Source organism: Bos javanicus, chromosome 5 (genome assembly GCF_032452875.1).
Source record: "Bos javanicus breed banteng chromosome 5, ARS-OSU_banteng_1.0, whole genome shotgun sequence".
In the NCBI taxonomy this organism is placed as follows: Eukaryota; Metazoa; Chordata; class Mammalia; order Artiodactyla; family Bovidae; genus Bos; species Bos javanicus.
The window spans coordinates 28,963,767-28,981,379 of NC_083872.1; the positions used below are offsets into that span (position 1 = coordinate 28,963,767).

At 45.4% G+C, this 17,613-nt stretch overlaps 2 protein-coding genes across 14 annotated transcripts in view; one reads left to right on the plus strand and one right to left on the minus strand.

Annotated features, from left to right (window-relative positions):
- Positions 1-13,439, minus strand: part of SLC4A8 (solute carrier family 4 member 8) — a 112,433-nt gene extending 98,994 nt beyond the window's left edge. The window contains exons 1-5 of one of the 11 annotated variants that reach the window (XM_061416039.1): positions 12,991-13,439; positions 12,194-12,329; positions 9,699-11,801; positions 8,790-8,841; positions 6,955-7,058 (exon numbers count right to left, since the gene is read on the minus strand). The gene's annotated coding sequence lies outside the window, so the exon portion shown is untranslated. Of the gene's footprint in view, positions 1-6,954; positions 11,802-12,193; positions 12,330-12,990 lie in introns of all 11 variants that reach the window. The other 10 variants (XM_061416040.1, XM_061416036.1, XM_061416032.1 and 7 more) reach the window with 10 other exon arrangements.
- An 89-nt stretch (positions 13,440-13,528) lies between these two features.
- Positions 13,529-17,613, plus strand: part of GALNT6 (polypeptide N-acetylgalactosaminyltransferase 6) — a 38,378-nt gene continuing 34,293 nt past the window's right edge. Inside the window, exon 1 of one of the 3 annotated variants that reach the window (XM_061416046.1) lies at positions 13,529-13,615. The gene's annotated coding sequence lies outside the window, so the exon portion shown is untranslated. The remainder of the gene's footprint in view (positions 13,616-17,613) is intronic. The other 2 variants (XM_061416050.1, XM_061416048.1) reach the window with 2 other exon arrangements.

Below are 17,613 nucleotides of genomic sequence, written 5' to 3' on the forward strand. Positions count from 1 at the left end.
CTTTAACCTCTTCAGATAATATAATGAAAAATTACTATTTATGGTACTTGCTAAAATCAGGATGACTCCTTCTCTGCCCTATGTTTCTAAAAAGAATCAAAAGAAACTAGTAAGAGTGTCTGCTCCTGGGAGGAAGACTAGGTGACCAGGAATAGGAGTAGTTTACTATACTAGTTGAGCTATTTCAAATCCTGAAAGATGATGCTGTGAAAGTGCTACACTCAATATGCCAGCATATTTGGAAAACTCAGCAGTGGCCACAGGACTGGAAAAGGTCAGTTTTCATTCCAATCCCAAAGAAAGGCATGCCAAAGAATGCTCAAACTACCACACAATTGCACTCATCTCACATGCTAGTAAAGTAATGCTCAAAATTCTCCAAGCCAGGCTTCAGCAATACACGAACCTGAACTTCCTGATGTTCAAGTTGGTTTTAGAAAAGGCAGAGGAACCAGAGATCAAATTGCCAACATCCACTGGATCATGGAAAAAGCAAGAGAGTTCCAGAAAAACATCTATTTCTGCTTTATTGACTATGCCAAAGCCTTTGATTGTGTGGATCACAATAAACTGTGGAAAATTCTCAAAGAGATGGGAATACCAGACCACCTGACCTGCCTCTTGAGAAATCTGTATGCAAGTCAGGAAGCAGCAGTTAGAACTGGACATGGAACAACAGACTGGTTCCAAATAGGAAAAGGAGTACGTCAAGGCTGTATATTGTCACCCTGCTTATTTAACTTATATGCAAAGTACATCATGAGAGATGCTGGACTGGAAGAAACACAAGCTGGAATCAAGATTGCTGGGAGAAATATCAATCACCTCAGATATGCAGATGACACCACCCTTATGGCAGAAAGTAAAGAGGAACTAAAAAGCCTCTTGATGAAAGTGAAAGTGGAGAGTGAAAAAGTTGGCTTAAAGTTCAACATTCAGAAAACGCAGATCACGGCATCCGGTCCCATCACTTCATTGGAAATAGATGGGGAAACAGTGGAAACAGTGGCTGACTTTATTTTTGGGGGCTCCAACATCACTGCAGATGGTGATTGAAGCCATGAAATTAAAAGATGCTTACTCCTTGGAAGGAAAGTTATGACCAACCTAGATAGCATATTCAAAAGCAGAGACATTACTTTACCAACAAAGGTCCGTCTGGTCAAGGCTATGGTTTTTCCTGTGGTCATGTATGGATGTGAGAGTTGGACTGTGAAGAAAGCTGAGTGCTGAAGAATTGATGCTTTTGAACTGTGGTGTTGGAGAAGACTTGAGAGTCCCTTGGACTGCAAGGAGATCCAACCAGTCCATTCTAAAGGAGATCAGTCCTGGGATTTCTTTGGAAGGAATGATGCTAAAGCTGAAACTCCAGTACTTTGGCCACCTCATGCGAAGAGTTGACTCATTGGAGAAGACTCTGATGCTGGGAGGGATTGGGGGCAGGAGGAGAAAGGGACAACAGAGGATGAGATGGCTGGATGGCATCACTGACTCAATGGACATGAGTCTGAATGAACTCCAGGAGCTGGTGATGGACAGGGGGGCCTGGTGTGCTGTGATTCATGGGGTTGCAAAGAGTTGGACACGACTGAGAGACTGAACTGAACTGACTATACTTGTGACCTTTTGATCATTGTGCCAATAGGTAATATGCATGTTACCTACAGAAAATAAAAAAGTTTCCCTGTGACTTAAGAAGCAGTGAGGCAAAAACTTCAGGACACTAAGAGGACATTAAAAAAATCAGAACATTAAGAAATACATTGAGTTATTCTATCACTTCTCCTTTACTTTCTAAATGAAACAATATTAAACAATATTCCACTGCTATCTGATAGATTTCAATCCTTTCTAATGACATCTACTATTTCTTCAAATGTCTTAGAAGACAGGAACCTCCTCTGTTTTTTTAGGGATAAATAACAGATGAAGAAACAATGGAAACAGTGAGAGACTTTATTTTCTTGGGCTCCAAAATCACTGCAGATGGTGACTGCAGCCATGAAATTAAAAGACGCTAGCTCCTTGGAAGAAAGCTATGACCAGTCATAGCTTTAACATGTTCTGACAGCATATTAAAAAGCAGAGACATTACTTTGCCAACAAAGGTCCATCTAGTCAAAGCTACGGTTTTTCCAGTAGTCATGTATGGTTGTGATAGTTGGACTATAAAGAAAGCTGAGCACAGAAGAATTGATGCTTTTGAAGTGTGGTGTTGGTGAAGACTCTTGAGAGTCCCTTGGACTGCAAGGAGATCCAACCAGTCCATCCTAAAGGAAATCAGTCCTGAATATTCATTGGAAGGACTGATGCTGAAGCTGAAACTCCAATACTCTGGCCACCTAATGCAAAGAACTGACTTATTGGAAAAGACCCTGATGCTGGGAAAGATTGAAGGCAGGAGGAGAAGGGGATGACAGAAAATGAGATGGATGGCATCACTGACTCGATGGACATGAGCCTGAGCAAGCTCTGAGAGTTGGTGATGGACAGGGAAGCCTGGTGTGCTGCAGTCCATGGGATTGCAAAGAGCTGGACACAACTGGGCGACTGAACTGGGGGAAAATTTGCTCTGGTGGAGAGTTTATTGCTATATTCTTTTCAGGTTGAGATCTAATTACTTCAGTTTCAGAAGGTTCAGTGAGCATATCTCTTTCTTTATTTGTTTATATGTTATATTACTTTTGGCTGTGCTGGGCCTTCGTTCTGCACACAGCCTTTTCTCTAGCTGTGGTGAGCGGGGGCTACTCTCTAACTGCAGCGTGCAGGTTTCCTGTTGCAGCAGCTTCTCATCTCAGAGCACAGGCTCCAGATGTGTAAGCTTCAGTAGTTGTGGCGCATGGGTTTACTCTGCCACATGTGGGGTCTTCCCTGGACTAGGTATTGAATCCATGTCACCTGTATTGCAAGGCAGATTCTTAAACACTGGACCACCAGGGAAGCCCCTCTTTCTATTTAAAGAAAAAGAATTATTAAATAATAAGATATAACATGTGGCAGAAAGAGTTCTCATAGCAAAATCTTGCAAGCATTTAGATGTTCTATTCTCCACAATTACTAAATTTCTCTTTTGCAAAAGGTACACAAAGATTTGGGGCATCTCTAGTGCTTTTGAGAAGAAAATCATGTGTGATTTAAGTAGAAGTGTCCTTAGTCATAGTATGACAACCCCTTGTGTTTCCCAGGGGAAGAAACATTATTCATTGTATAACATAAGGAGGCTTCAGTTACAGAAAAATGGAGGAGTTCCCTGTGGTCCAATGGTTAGGACCCAACAATTTCATTGCTGGGGCCTGGGTTCAATCCCTGGTCAGGGAACTAAGATCCCAAAAGCCATACAGCATGGCCAAAAAGAAAAGGAAAAAGAAAAAATGGACCAAGAGTGACTTAGAATAGATAATATTTACATTAACCAAAATAATAATAATAATACCAAGGAACAGTTTTAATAAGAACTGTGCAGATTGGAGGGAAGGAGAGGGAGAAAATCAGAAAACTTTTCTGAGGACTATAAAACAAGGACCCGAACAAATGGAGAGAATCGTAGAAAGTCATGGCAAAGTGCTCAGACCCGGGGGTCACTGTGATCTGGGGATCTGCTATGTTTATAAACTGCTCACATATGAAAATGGGGAGAGCACTGACAGCCCCCACTCCAGAAGACAGCAATAAGGAGATTCCTACTCCTTCCTAGAGAAAGGGGGCTGCTTCCTGTGATACATTATACCTGTCTTCACGAAGGATAAAGAGGCCAGCGTTTTCTGCAGCAAAGGGGGCTAGACAAGCTGCGCCTAAACTTGTGATGAGCTGTATTTTCTTATCAAGTCTCCACCTTGAGTGCTTGTCCCATGTCCACAGTCTTATCTCATACATGGCTACTGGACTAGTCAGGGTTCTCTAGAGAAACAGAACCAGACATGCACAGAGAGATTCATTTTAAAGAACTGGCTCACACAACTGTGAAGGCCCGCATGTCTGAAATGTGTAGGGCAGGCCAGGAGGCCACAAACTCAGGCGGAACTTCGATGCTGCAGTCTTGAGGCAGAACTGATTGTTCCAGGGAAACCTCGGGCTGTGCTGTTAAGGTCTGCGAGTGACTGAATGCAGCCCACTTACATCGTGGAGGGTCATCTGCTTTCATTAAAGTCATTTAACTGGACATCACTATAGAAGATGTTTTCCCAGTGGTGGCTCGGTGGTAAAGAATCCATCTGCCAATGCAGGAGATGCAAGTTTGATCCCTCCTTCAAGGGGATCCCCTGGAGAAGGAAATGGCAACCCACTCCAGTATTGTTGCCAGGGAAATCCCACGGACAAAGGAGCCTGGTGGGCTACAGTCCATGGGGTTGCACAGAGTCGGACACGACTAAGCGACTAAACAGCAAGAGAATATGTTAGTGACATCTCAAATGCACACATGAAATTAAAAGATGCTTGCTCCTTGGAAGAAAACCTATGACAAACCTAGACAGTGTACTAAAGAGAAGAGACATTATTTGCCAACAGAGGTCCATATAGTCAAAGCTATGGTTTTTCCAGTAGTCATTTATGGATTTGAGAGTTGGACCATAAAGAAAGCTGAGCACTGAAGAATTGATGCTTTTGAACTGTGGTGTTGGAGAGTCCTTTAGAGGTGCTCTTGAGAGTCCTTTAGACTGCAAGGAGATCAAACCAGTCCATCCTAAAGGAAATCAGTCCTGAATATTCACTGGAAGGACTGATGCTGAAGCTGAAATCCCTTATGACTATACAGTGGAAGTGAGAAATAGATTTAAGGGACTAGATCTGATAGAGTGCCTGATGAACTATGGACTGAGGTTCGTGACATTGTACAGGAGATAGGAATCAAGACCATCCCCATGGAAAAGAAATGCAAAAAAGCAAAATGGCTGTCTGAGGAGGCCTTACAAATAGCTGTGAAAAGATGGGAAGCGAAAAGCAAAGAAGAAAAGGAAAGATATACCCATTTGAATTCAGAGTTCCAGAGAATAGCAAGGAGCGATAAGAAAGCCTTCCTCAGTGATCACTGCAAAGAAATAGAGGAAAACAACAGAATGGGAAAGACTAGAGATCTCTTCAAGAAAATTAGAGATACCAAGGGAACATTTCATGAAAAGATGGGCTCAATAAAGGACAGAAATGGTATTCATCTAACAGAAGCAGAAGATATTAAGAAGAGGTGGCAAGAATACACAGAAGAACTGTACAAAAAAGATCTTCATGACCAAGATAATCACAATGGTGTGATCACTCACCTAGAGCCAGACATCCTGGAATGTGAAGTCAAGTGGGCCTTAGAAAGCATCACTACAAACAAAGCTAGTGGAGGTGATGGAATTCCAGTGGAGCTATTTCAAATCCTGAAAGATGATGCTGTGAAAGTGCTGCACTCAATATGCCAGCAAAATTGGAAAACAGCAGCGGCCACAGGACTGGAAAAGGTCAGTTTTCATTCCAATCCCAAAGAAAAGCAATGCCAAAGAATGCTCAAACTACAAAATAATTGCACTCATCTCACACGCTAGTAAAGTAATGCTTAAAATTCTCCAAGCCAGGATTCAGCAATACGTGAACCATGAACTTCCAGTGTTCAAGCTGGTTTTAGAAAAGGCAGAGGAACTAGAGATCAAATTGCCAACATCCTCTGGATCATCAAAAAAGCAAGAGACTTCCAGAAAAACATCTATTTCTGCTTTATTGACTAGGCCAAAGCCTTTGACTGTGTGGATCACAATAAACTGTGGACAATTCTGAAAGAGATGGGCATACCAGACCACCTGACCTGCCTCTTGAGAAATCTGTATGCAGGTCCGGAAGCAACAGTTAGAACTGGACATGGAACAACAGACTGGTTCCAAATAGGAAAAGGAGTACATCAAGGCTGTATATTGTCACCCTGCTTATTTAACTTCTATGCAGAGTATATCATGAGAAATGCTGGGCTGGAAGAAGCACAAGCTGGAATCAAGACTGCCAGGAGAAACATCAATAACCGCAGATACGCAGATGACACCACCCTTGTGGCAGAAAGTGAAGAGGAACTAAAAAGCCTCTTGATGAAAGTGAAAGAGGAAAGTGAAAAAGTTGGCTTAAAGCTCAACATTCAGAAAACGAAGATCATGGCATCTGGTCCCATCACTTCATGGGAAATAGATGGGGAAACAGTGGAAACAGTGTCAGACTTTATTTTTTTGGACTCCAAAATCACTGCAGATGGTGACTGCAGCCATGAAATTAAAAGACACTTACTCCTTGGAAGGAAAGTTATGACCAACCTAGATAGCATATTCAAAAGCAGAGACATTACTTTGCCAACAAAGGTCCATCTAGTCAAGGCTATGGTTTTTCCAGTGGTCATGTATGGATGTGAGATTTGGACTGTGAAGAAAGCTGAGCACCGAAGAATTGATGCTTTTGAACTGTGGTGTTGGAGAAGACTCTTGAGGGTCCCTTGGACTGCAAGGAGATCCAACCAGTCCATCCTAAAGGAGATCAGTCCTGGGTGCTCATTGGAAGGTCTGATGCTGAAGCTGAAACTCCAGTACTTTTGCCACCTGATGCAAAGAGCCGACTCATTTGAAAAGACCCTGATGCTGGGAAAGATTGAGGGCAGGAGGATAAGGGGACAACAGAGGATGAGATGGTTAGATGGTATCACCGACTCAATGGACATGGGTTTGGATGGACTCCGGGAGTTGGCGATGGACAGGGAGGCCTGGGGTGCTGGGGTTCGTGGGGTCGCAAAGAGTCGGACACGACTGAGCGACTGAACTGAACTAACTAATGTGTATGATTATATTTACATAGAAAAAAATAGAACATATTATACCAAGTGAATAACAGCAGTTATCTCTAGGTGTCAAATAATGGGTAGTTTATTTTCTTGTGATTTTCTGTGCTTTTTATAAATAGGATATTTGGGAATTAGAAAAACAATAAATAAACATTACACACCCTCTCGCTCTTCTAACTGCCTCCTTTTTCTTGTTTCCTCTTCTATTCTCTTCAGGTTCTTTGTCCAGAGCCCAGAGCAGTGCCATGCTGAGCCATAGTGGAGCCTGAGGAGAAAGGAAATTGGCTTTAATGCAAGCACACTCTTTAGTGATACTTTTCAAATCTAATTCTTCATTTGTTTCATTTTCAGTTGAGACTGCCATGTTTAACAATTTCTCTTGGTCAAGTGATGATCTTAAATACATTTTAATTATCTTAAGCTGAAGTAAAATTAGCATCACCGACTCGATAGACACGTGTTTGAGTAAGCGCCAGGAGTTGGTGATGGATAGGCAGGCCTGGCGTGCTGGAGTCCATGGGGTCGCAAAGAGTCGGACACGACTGAGCGACTGAACTGAACTGAAGTAAAATCATAGCAAATTCTGTGTTGGTATAAAGAAAATATTTAATACTAAAATAATATTGTGAGTTTTAATATACTTTTCATTCTTTTCAATATTTTTTCGTTAATTTAACGTGCTAGAAAAAAATAAGCATTTTTAAAATACAGACAAGCGTGGATAGGGAATTACATAGCATCCCAGTGGTTAGGACTCAGCGCTCTCACTGCCAAGGACCCAGGTTTGATCCCTGGTCAGGGGATTAAGATCTCACAAGCCTAATGCAAAAGCAAAAAAATTAATAGAAAAAAAAAAACATAGATATAGAGTGTGCACATTTTTTTCTTTTACCTCAGGCTCCAACATGGCTCAGGCTCAGGCTCCAAGCACTACTCTTTATTTTAAATTGTTCATATTTTGTTCATCATAGATATTTTTTATTAATTTTGATTCTTTTTTACTTAAAAAATTTTATTTATTTATTTATTTTGACTGCACTGGGTCTCAGTTGCAGCACGTGGGATCTTCCATCCTTGTTGAGGAATAAGAAGTCTTTAGTTGCAGCATGTGGGATCTAGTTCCCTGACCTGGGATCGAACCCAGGCCCCATGCATTGGGAGGACTGAGTCTTAGCCACTTCACCACCAGGTAAGTCCCTCGATGTTTTAAATACTACATTATATATACCAAGAGAACGCATTGGTCATAGCAAAACCCTCTTCCAACAACACAGGAGATGACTCTACACATGGACATCACCAGATGGTCAACACCAAAATCAGATTGATTCTATTCTTTGCAGCCAAAGATGGAGAAGCTCTATACAGTCAGCAAAAACAAGTCTGGGACCTGACCGTGGTTCAGATCATGAGCTCCTTGTTGCAAAATTCAGACTGAAATTGAAGAAAGTAGAGGAAACCTCTAGACCATTTAGATATGACCTAAATCAAATCCCTTGAGATTATACAGTGGAAGTGACAAATAGATTCAAGGAATTAGATCCGATAGAACTATGGATGGAGGTTCATAACATGGTACAGGAGACAGTGACCAAAACCATGCCAAAGAAAAAGAAATGCAAGAAGGCAAAATGGTTGTCTGAAGAGGGCTTACAAATAGCTGAGAAAAAAAGAGAAGCAGAAGCTAAACAAGAAAGGAAAAGATATACCTATTTGAATGCAAAGTTCCAAAGAACAGGAAGGAGAGATAATAAAGCCTTCTTAAGTGAACAATGCAAAGAAACAGGAAAACAATGGAATGGGAAAGACTAGAGATCTCGTCAAGAAAATTAGAGACATCAAGGCAACATTTCGTACAAAGATGGGCACAATAAAGGACAGAAATGATAAGGACCTAACAGAAGCAGAAGAGATTAAGAAGAGGTGGCAAGAATACACAGAACTGTACAAAAAAGATCTTAATGACCCAGATAACCATAATGGTGTAGTCACTTACCTAGAGCCAGACATCCTAGAGTGTGAAGTCAAGTGGGCCTTAAGAAGCATCACTAGGAATAAAGCCAGTGGAAGTGATGGAATTCCAGCTGAGCTACTTCAAGTACTGAAAGATGATGCTGTTAAAATGTTGCATTCAATATGCCAGCAAATTTGGAAAACTCAGCAGTGGCCATAGGACTGGAAAAGGTCAGTTTTCATTACAATCCCAAAGAAGGGCAATGCCAAAGAATGTTCAAATACCATACAATTGAACTCATTTCACACGCTAGCAAGGTAATGCTCAAAATTCCTCAAGCTAGACTTCAACAGTAAGTGACCCCACCTTGCTTCATTTACTACATGAAAGCCTTTGACTATGTGGATCACAACAAACTTGGAAAATTTTTAAAGAGATTGGAATACCAGATCACCTTACCTGCCCCCTGAGAAACCTGTATGCAGTTCAAGAAGCAACAGTTAGAACCAGACATGGAACAATGGACTGGTTCAAAATTGGGAAAGGAGTACATCAAGGCTGTATATTGTCACCTTGCTTATTTATTTGTAGAGTACATCATGCAAAATGCTGGGCTGGATGACTCACAAGCTGGAATTAAAATTGCCAGGGGAAATATCAATAACCTCCTATATTCAGATGACACCACTTTAATGGCAGAAAGTAAAGAGGAACTAAAGAGCCTCTTAATGAGGGTGAAAGAGGAGAGTGATGGGGCCAGATACCATGATCTTAGTTTTTTGAGTGTTGAGTTTTAAGCCAGCTTTTTCACTCTCCTCTTTCACGTTCATCAAGAGGCTCTTTAGATCCTCTTTGCTTTCTAACATTTATTGAGTGCTTACTGTACACTGGGCACTAGGTTAAACATTTTACTTATTTACTCTAACAATGCAACCATAATTAATACTGTACCTTTTTAGGGATGAGGAAGTTGAAGCCCACAGAGGAGTGAACTATCATGCATGAGTGATTATGGCAGAACTTGGAACAGCTCTGTTTGGGTTCCTAAAACATTTCTTGCTCTTTTTAAAAGTATTTATTTATTCATTGGCTGTGTCAGGTCTTAGTTGCAACAGTTGGGATCTTTCGTTGCCCCTCATGGTCTTCGTCTGCCACAGGTGGTATCTTAGTTCTCCAGCTAGGGACGGAACCCAGGTCTCCTGCATTGGAAAGGGGATTCTTTTATATATATATATAATTTTTTTAATTGAAGGATAATTGCTTTACAGAATTTTGTGGCTTTCTATCATACATCAATAAGAATCAGCCATAGTACACCCATGTCCCCTCCCTCCCAGACCCTTCTCCCATCTCCCTCCCCATCTCACCCTTCATCCTGTCACAGAGCCCCTGTTTAAGTTCCCCGAGTCATACAGAAAATTCCCATTGGCTATCTATTTTACACTGGAGAAGGAAATGGCAACCCACTCCAGTGTCTTGCCTGGAGAATCCCAGGGACAGGGGAGCCTAGTGGGCTGCTGTCTATGGGGTCGCACAGAGTCGGAGACGACTGAAGCTACTTAGCAGCAGCAGCAGCATCTATTTTACACACAATATTGTAAATTTCTGTTACTCTCTCCATACATCTCCCCTTCTCCCTCCTCTCTTCCTTCCATGTCCATAGGTCTGTTCTCTATGTCTGTTTCTCCATTGCTGATGGTTTCTCTTCAGATCCAGGGGAATGAGATGAAAAAGAGGAAGGCGAAATAGGAAGAGAAAAGAGATAAATGGATGTAAACAGAAGAATCAAACCATCCCATTTTCATGTCAGTTATCTACTCCACCTGCACAGCCACCTCTAAGGCACCATTAATCCTTACAGATCAGAAACTGAGACAGAAGTTCAGGAGACTGTTAGGTTCCTTCCACGGGGGTACCTACAGAGGGCGGGGGAGGGGTACAGTCTGCCCTCCCTCCTGACCTCCCTAGCAGTTTCCCCGACAGCTTCTCCACAATCTTTCCCTCCCAGGTGGCGGCAGCACATCCTCCTTGTGAGCAAGTCTCCCTCATTCTGCCCCACCCAGAAGTGGGCGTCCTCTTGCCAGAGACCACGTGTGCAAGAGACTAGCTTGGGGCCAAGGCTGAAGTCAATAGCCTCCCAGAGCTGTTCTTGTCTGCCAGCTTCCTGTCAATGTGCACCACACCAGGCTTCCTGCCTTGCTGGGGGGATCCCCCTGAAGCACACTGTGAAAAGCGAAACTTCAGAATACCCCAAAACAGAATCTAAATTGGCCAAAGAATAAGAATTTGAGGGAAAAAAAGAGAGAGAGAGAAGATATTCACAGGGCTTGTTGAGGCATGGGAAATCCAGGCCTGTCTGGCAGAAGAGCTCAATGATGGGACGTTTCCGTCATGAGCAGGCAGAGATGATTTCTGGAGAGGGGTGACGGAAATGAATCTTCACTGTCTACTTTTCTCTAGTGCTTGAATTTCTTTTTAACCAGGTGGCTTTATAACATTTTCAATTACAGAAACTATTTTAAAGTGGCCTGCCATGCAGTCACCATCCTGTGTGGCTCACCTTCCTGTGAGAAGAGAACAGCTCAGTCAGGGCATGACACATTAGGGGTGGGGTCACACATCCGGTCTACGACATATGCCTCCAAATTATGCAACTCATTGTTCTGAGGACTCAAAGTCACGTTTTAAAATCAGAGTCAGCTAAAGTAAAACTGGAAGAGAAATTTGCTTCTGGAATGTGGAGCACACAGCACAGACCGATGCTGCTTCCTTGGGCAGCACCCTCTCAGGGACTCTGGGATTGGGTTAGTGGTCATGACTCTGTCCTGGGGAAGAATTGAGGCGGTGAGTCCAGTCTAGCCCATCACCCTCAGGTCAGGTTGGGTCCTGTCAGACTTGCACAGGAGTGTCGAGCATCCAGAAAGAGAGAAATGAGGGGCAGCATCCCACAGTCTTCAACAGGAAATGTCCTTATTCTGAGAAAGGTAGCTGTGGAATCTGGCAAGTGACAGTGGTTGCAGCTGAAGCAGTGAGGTTAGACTGAACCCTGAGGGTCTGTAAAGGAAACAAAACAGATGATCAAGGCAAATGCTATATAAAGTCTCTTTAGAAATTTAAACCCCAGCGTGTATGCATACTCAGTCCTGTCATTGTGACCCCATGAAGTGTAGCCGCCAGACTCCTCTGTCCATGGGGTTATTATCCCAGCAAGAATATTGGAGTGGGTTGTCATTTCCTCCTCCAGGGGATCTTCCTGACCCAGGGATCGAACCCACATCTCCCGCATTGAGATGATGGATTCTTCACCACTGAGACACCTGGGAAGTCCCTTTAAACCCCAGAGTCTCTAATGTGAAAAGAAGGGAATTGAGGGCAGGGGAATTACTCAGCCACTTGGTTGGTATTAGGGGAGGAGACAGGTGAGCGGGCCAAGACTGAGTGCATACCTCCCTTTTCTACTCCTTTAGGAACATCCATCCCGATCTAGTGTAGGGGGGCAAGGTCTTCTTCCTGCTCCACTGGCCTCCTCTCTCCAGAATCCATCACTGGAGAAGCTCTGACCTCCTGAATAGCTCAGTTCTCCTGTGGGGTTCCAGATTAGAAAACAAGGTTACTTCTCTCATCCAACTGTTAATCCCCAGTGGCTTCCCCTGCTCTTCCTGGTTCATGTCACAAGTGCCTTCTTGCTCAGATCTACCCACCCACACCCCTGCCCCCGGGGTCTTATGAACTTAGAAATACAAACTCATTTAAACATCAAGACAAAAGAAAAACAGAATTGGTGGTTGAATTTTCTGCCATAGAACATTTCCAAATTACCGGCTATTTGGAGTGGTCCTTCTGTATTACTGAGACAAGGACCCAAAAGATTATATCACAGAACCCCGGTGAGCAGCCTGAGGGTGGGGGTGGTAATGAGTCAGAGCGTGGGTTTAGGAACTGAACTTACTTATTTGGATTTTAATTCCAGCTCTGACACTACTCACTCAGTGATTCTCAAAGTTGAGAATGCACCAGAATTACCTGGAGGGCTTATAAAGATACAAATTACTGGGCCCCATCCCACAAGTTTCGTATTATTTAGGTCTGAGGTGGGACCCGAGAATCTACATTTCTGACAGTTTATCAGATGATGCTGAAGCCACTGGTCTACTTTGAGCCGCACTCTCCAGCAGTGTGGTCAGCCTCCTTCCGTGTATATTCCGGACAATAATCGTAGTCATTTGCTGGGGCTAGTGTTTACCTGAGACCCGGCATATTAAGTCCTTGGCATTGTTCGTGGCACACAGCAAATTCCCTGCTCTTATTATTGGATGAAGGGGAGGAATCATTTGGTCAAGACCACTCCTCCCGATGAGAAGCAAACCTGGGACGGAGCCGCGGGGTGCCTCTCTGTCCGGCGGCGTTTCTCTGCTCCCGAGCCTCTTCCTCCAGACTCTGAGCGCTGCGGCCACACGGCCACTGAGCCCACGCGCCGCACGCTGCGGTTCCAAGCACACGCCGGCGGCTCACGCCTGTCGTCTTTGTGGTGGCCAGGACCCTCCAATCTTTATCGACGCCGAGAGCCTGGCCGCGGAGACCGGCCCCCGGAACTTGCTGAGATCTGGAGAAGCCGGAGCAGCCGGGCTCCCAGCTGCGGCGGCGGGGGCGGGGTGCCTGGGCCCGGGGCAGCCCCGCAGCAAGCCGGCGTTCCGCGGCGCCGAGCAACGCTGGGGAGCTCGGCCCCCGGCACCTGACCAGGGAGGGGCGGGGAGGACGCGCCCCAGCGGCCGTGCAGGGCCCGCTCCGGCCCCGCCCTCCAGGACGTCCCGTCGGGAAACCGGTGAGCTGCACGGCCGCGTGGCTGCGGCTCCGCCCGGACACCACAGGTAAGCGGCAGAAGCAGTCCAGAGCCTTCTCTGGACTTAGAACCCAGAGCCCTCCTGCTTCCTGGGACTTCCTGCCGGTTGAGCTCGCTTCTCCCAAGCCCTTGTGCCCCATCCGCCTCCCGCCTCCGCCGATCTTCTCCTCCTTTTCTTCCTCGCCACCCCCGACAGTGACACGAAGGGGCAGGGCCGGGCTGGGCCATCTGTCGTGGTGGCCTCTAGCTCCTCCCACGGTAGGACTCCCTAAACCTTCGCGCCTTCCTTAAAGGTTGACAGAAAAGCTGGGGTCTCTGGGTCCTGGAGGGGCGGGGTGGGAGAGGTGCGAGCCTCAGTGCCTCCAGGACTCTGCAACCTCTGCCCGTCACCCATGCCCTGGCATCCCTTCTGTGCCCCCATCGCCCCGCGCTGGGCCAGCCGCTGTGCTTAGCTGCAGAAAACTTTTCAGAGAGGTTCCCTCCTGCCCGGGCGGAGCGGCTTCTGAGCAGAACGGGTGAGCGGGCAAGAGAAACGTCCCTGGTGAGGGCAGGGTCTCAGACATCCTCCCTGTGGAGACTTGGGCCTGTAAGGGGCAGGAACTGTGTGCTCAGTATTGTTGGGAGGGAGTCCGATGGGTCATGACTGTGACTGTCACCAACTTCCTGATTTCCTGTCACTTGTTCCAAACCCCAGGCCAACCGAAAGGAGAAATAGTTTGTTACTTGCCCCCAGAGCCTGTCATCCCAGACACTGACCTCTGCAGAGGCTAGGATAGGGCTCGTCTGTATGTATGGGGATGGTGAGGTGTCAATTTGCCAGCACAGCATAAAACAGACCCCTCTATTAGCCAACCACCCCACTGCAACATTCACAAGGAGGGTTCTAACACCGCGCTCTCAGTGCACCGCCAGACCTGCAAATGCAATCTGCAGACACTGCGGGAGGTTAACAACTCTGGACACACCAAAGACCCTGGGGCTTGTGCTCATTTTGCCGGATATGTGTACACTGCCCACGCCCCATTCTCTCGGTGAATGAGCTGTGTCTCTGCCCATTACAGGAAGAGTGAAAAGGATGAGACAGGCAAATGCATGTGATCAATAGTGCAAGCTAAGGTGAGGGGTTTGAAATTTACTTTAGTTCAAGTTATCCAGCAGAAGCCAGAATCATTGCAGGTACTTCCTGACCTCCTGTTCCTTAACAGCACCATTCACTTTAGGCCCCCAGAGGTAACAAAACAACTTTCAGGGGCACCAGAGCAGTTAGCAGAGCAGGCTTGTCAATGGGAAGGTAATCTAGAGCTGGAGGAACCACGAATACCGGGCTGCCTGGAAAGCCCTCATCCTTGGTAATCACTGCCTATAGTTAGCAGAACAGCTGACTCCTACCCACATGGAAGAACTCAGGCCTGAAAAGGGAAGCCCTGAGGCATGTCAAAAACTGTCTGAGATCAGAAACATCTCAGCCCCAAATTCAGCTAGGAGAAACCTGAACAGGAGATACGACCTTTGGCTTAGCCCACATAGCCATTGCCTAGAACAGAAATCAGGAATCAAAGGGACAACTAACCCTAGGGCCAAGGCAGTGGGTATAATGGAGGCAGAGAGCTGGCTCAGCTCTGTCACTAAATTAGCTGTCTGACCTTGGCCAAATCACATAAACACTCCCTGGGTGGGGAACAAATGAGAAGGTGTATATGAAAATGCTTTGTCAAAGCTCCAAGCACCAGCCAAGTACAAGGCAGCATGGTGCTATGGTTAAGATAGTGGGCTTTGGAGAGATGTGGGCTTGGGACCAAATTCTGCCTCTGCCATTTCATAGCTGTGTGTCCTTGGTCAGGTTACTAAACCTCCGTGGGCTTCAGTTTCCTTATATGTAAAATGGAAAAAGACAACTGTGTCTTGCTTTGGTATGGTAAGCAGTGATATTAAAAAAAAAGGCTCTGGTATTGTCCTGAACCTCTTCTGGCTTCATGGACATGTTCTGACATCTCCAGCCCTAGAAGTGAAGCTGTGGTCCAAAGTGGGTTTCTCTGTCCTGGGGGCACCCAGTGGCTGTGCCAAAGATTGGGTGAACTCGGCTCATCGTACAGCCCTCTGCCCCTCTCTGGGAAAGCCCAACATACCCTTTCTCATTTGATGGAAAGAGAGTGAGGGCTTGAATGAATGAGAGGTCAAGTGCAGGGCAGTGCCTGTCTCTGTGTCGAGCTCAAAGCTGTAATTGTGCTGTGTACAAGGCTTGCCCAGCGAACAAGGATGGCCTCAGTCTGGGGAGAAGAAGGACTGTTACAAGACTCTTTTGTGGCACCTGAGAGCCCTGGGAGGTCAGGTTATTCTCCAGTCTCCTGTGCAGCCTGGTCCTCAGCCCTGGGTAGAGATTTGAAGAAAGGAAGAAACTCAATCCTCACCCTCCGCGCTGCGGATAGAAGAAAACAAAGAACAGACAGATCAGGGCGTGGAATTAACAACCAGAAACCTCAGGATGGACGGATGCTGCAGGAATAGGAAGGTTAGGGGAACTAGTTGGGGAAAGGATAGTAGAGGCAGAAGATTGGGGACCAGGATTTAAAGATTTGAGGAGATGAAAGAAAAGGGAACCTAGGCAGCCCAATGTCTAGACCTGTTGATTCTCCCTCCCCCATAAAATCTAGTGGGGAAGTCCTACGTGAAGAAACATGGGCCGTGAAACTTGGAAACAAATATGCCCGATACTAATGGCAGTAAGATGCACTTTAGTCTGAGAAGGCTTCTTGGAGGAGGGGAGTTTCAGGTAAGAATTCGAGAAAAGAAACATAATTTGCTTACAGTTCAGTTCAGTCACTTAGTCGTGTCCGACTCTTTGCGACCCCATGGACTGCAGCACACCAGGCTTCCCTGTCCATCACCAACTTCCCGAGCTTACTCAAACTCAACTCATGAGTTGAGCTTACTCAACTCATGTTGGTGATGCCATCCAACCATCTTATCCCCTGTTGTCCCCTTCTCCTCTCGCCTTCAATCTTTCCCAGCATCAGGGTCTTTTCCAGTGAGTCAATTCTTTGCATCAGGTGGCCAAAGTATTGGAGTTTCAGCTTTAGCATCAGTCCTTCCAATGAATATTTAGGACTGATTTCCTTTAGGATGGACTAGTTGGATCTCCTTGCAGTCCAAGAGACTCTCAAGAGTCTTCTCCAACACCACAGTTCAAAAGCATCAATTCTTTGGTGCTCAGTTCAGTTCAGTTCAGTCGTTCAGTCGTGTCCAACTCTTTGCAACCCTGAATCACAGCACGCCAGGCCTTCCTGTCCATCACCAACTCCTGGAGTTCACTCAGACTCACATCCATCAGGTCATGGATGTGATGCAATCCAGCCATCTCATCTTCTGTTGTCCCCTTCTCCTCCTGCCCCCAATCCCTCCCAGCATCAGAGTCTTTTCCAATGAGTCAACTCTTCGCATGAGGTGGCCAAAGTATTGGAGTTTCAGCTTTAGCATCATTCCTTCCAAAGAAATCCCAGAGCTGATCTCCTTCAGAATGGACTGGTTGGATCTCCTTGCAGTCCAAGGGACTCTCAAGAGTCTTCTCCAACACCACAGTTCAAAAGCATGAATTCTTCAGCGCTCAGCCTTCTTCACAGTCCAACTCTCACATCCATACATGACCACTGGAAAAAAACCATAGCCTTGACTAGATGGACCTTTGTTGGCTTTTTAATATGCGGTCTAGGTTGGTCATAGCTTTTCTTCCAAGAAGCAAGTGTCTTGATTTCATGGCTGCAGTCACCATCTGCAGTGATTTGGGAGCCCAAGAAAATAAAGTTTCTCACTGTTTCCATTGTTTCCCCATCTATTTGCCATGAAGTGATGAGACCAGGTGCTATGATCTTAGTTTTCTGAATGTTGAGCTTTCAGCCAACTTTTTCACTCTCCCCTTTCACTTTCATCAAAAGGCTCTTTAGTTCTTCTTCAATTTCTGCCATGAGGGTGGTGTCATCTACATATAAAGGTTATTTCTCCCAGAAATCTTGATTCCAGCTTGTGCTTCAT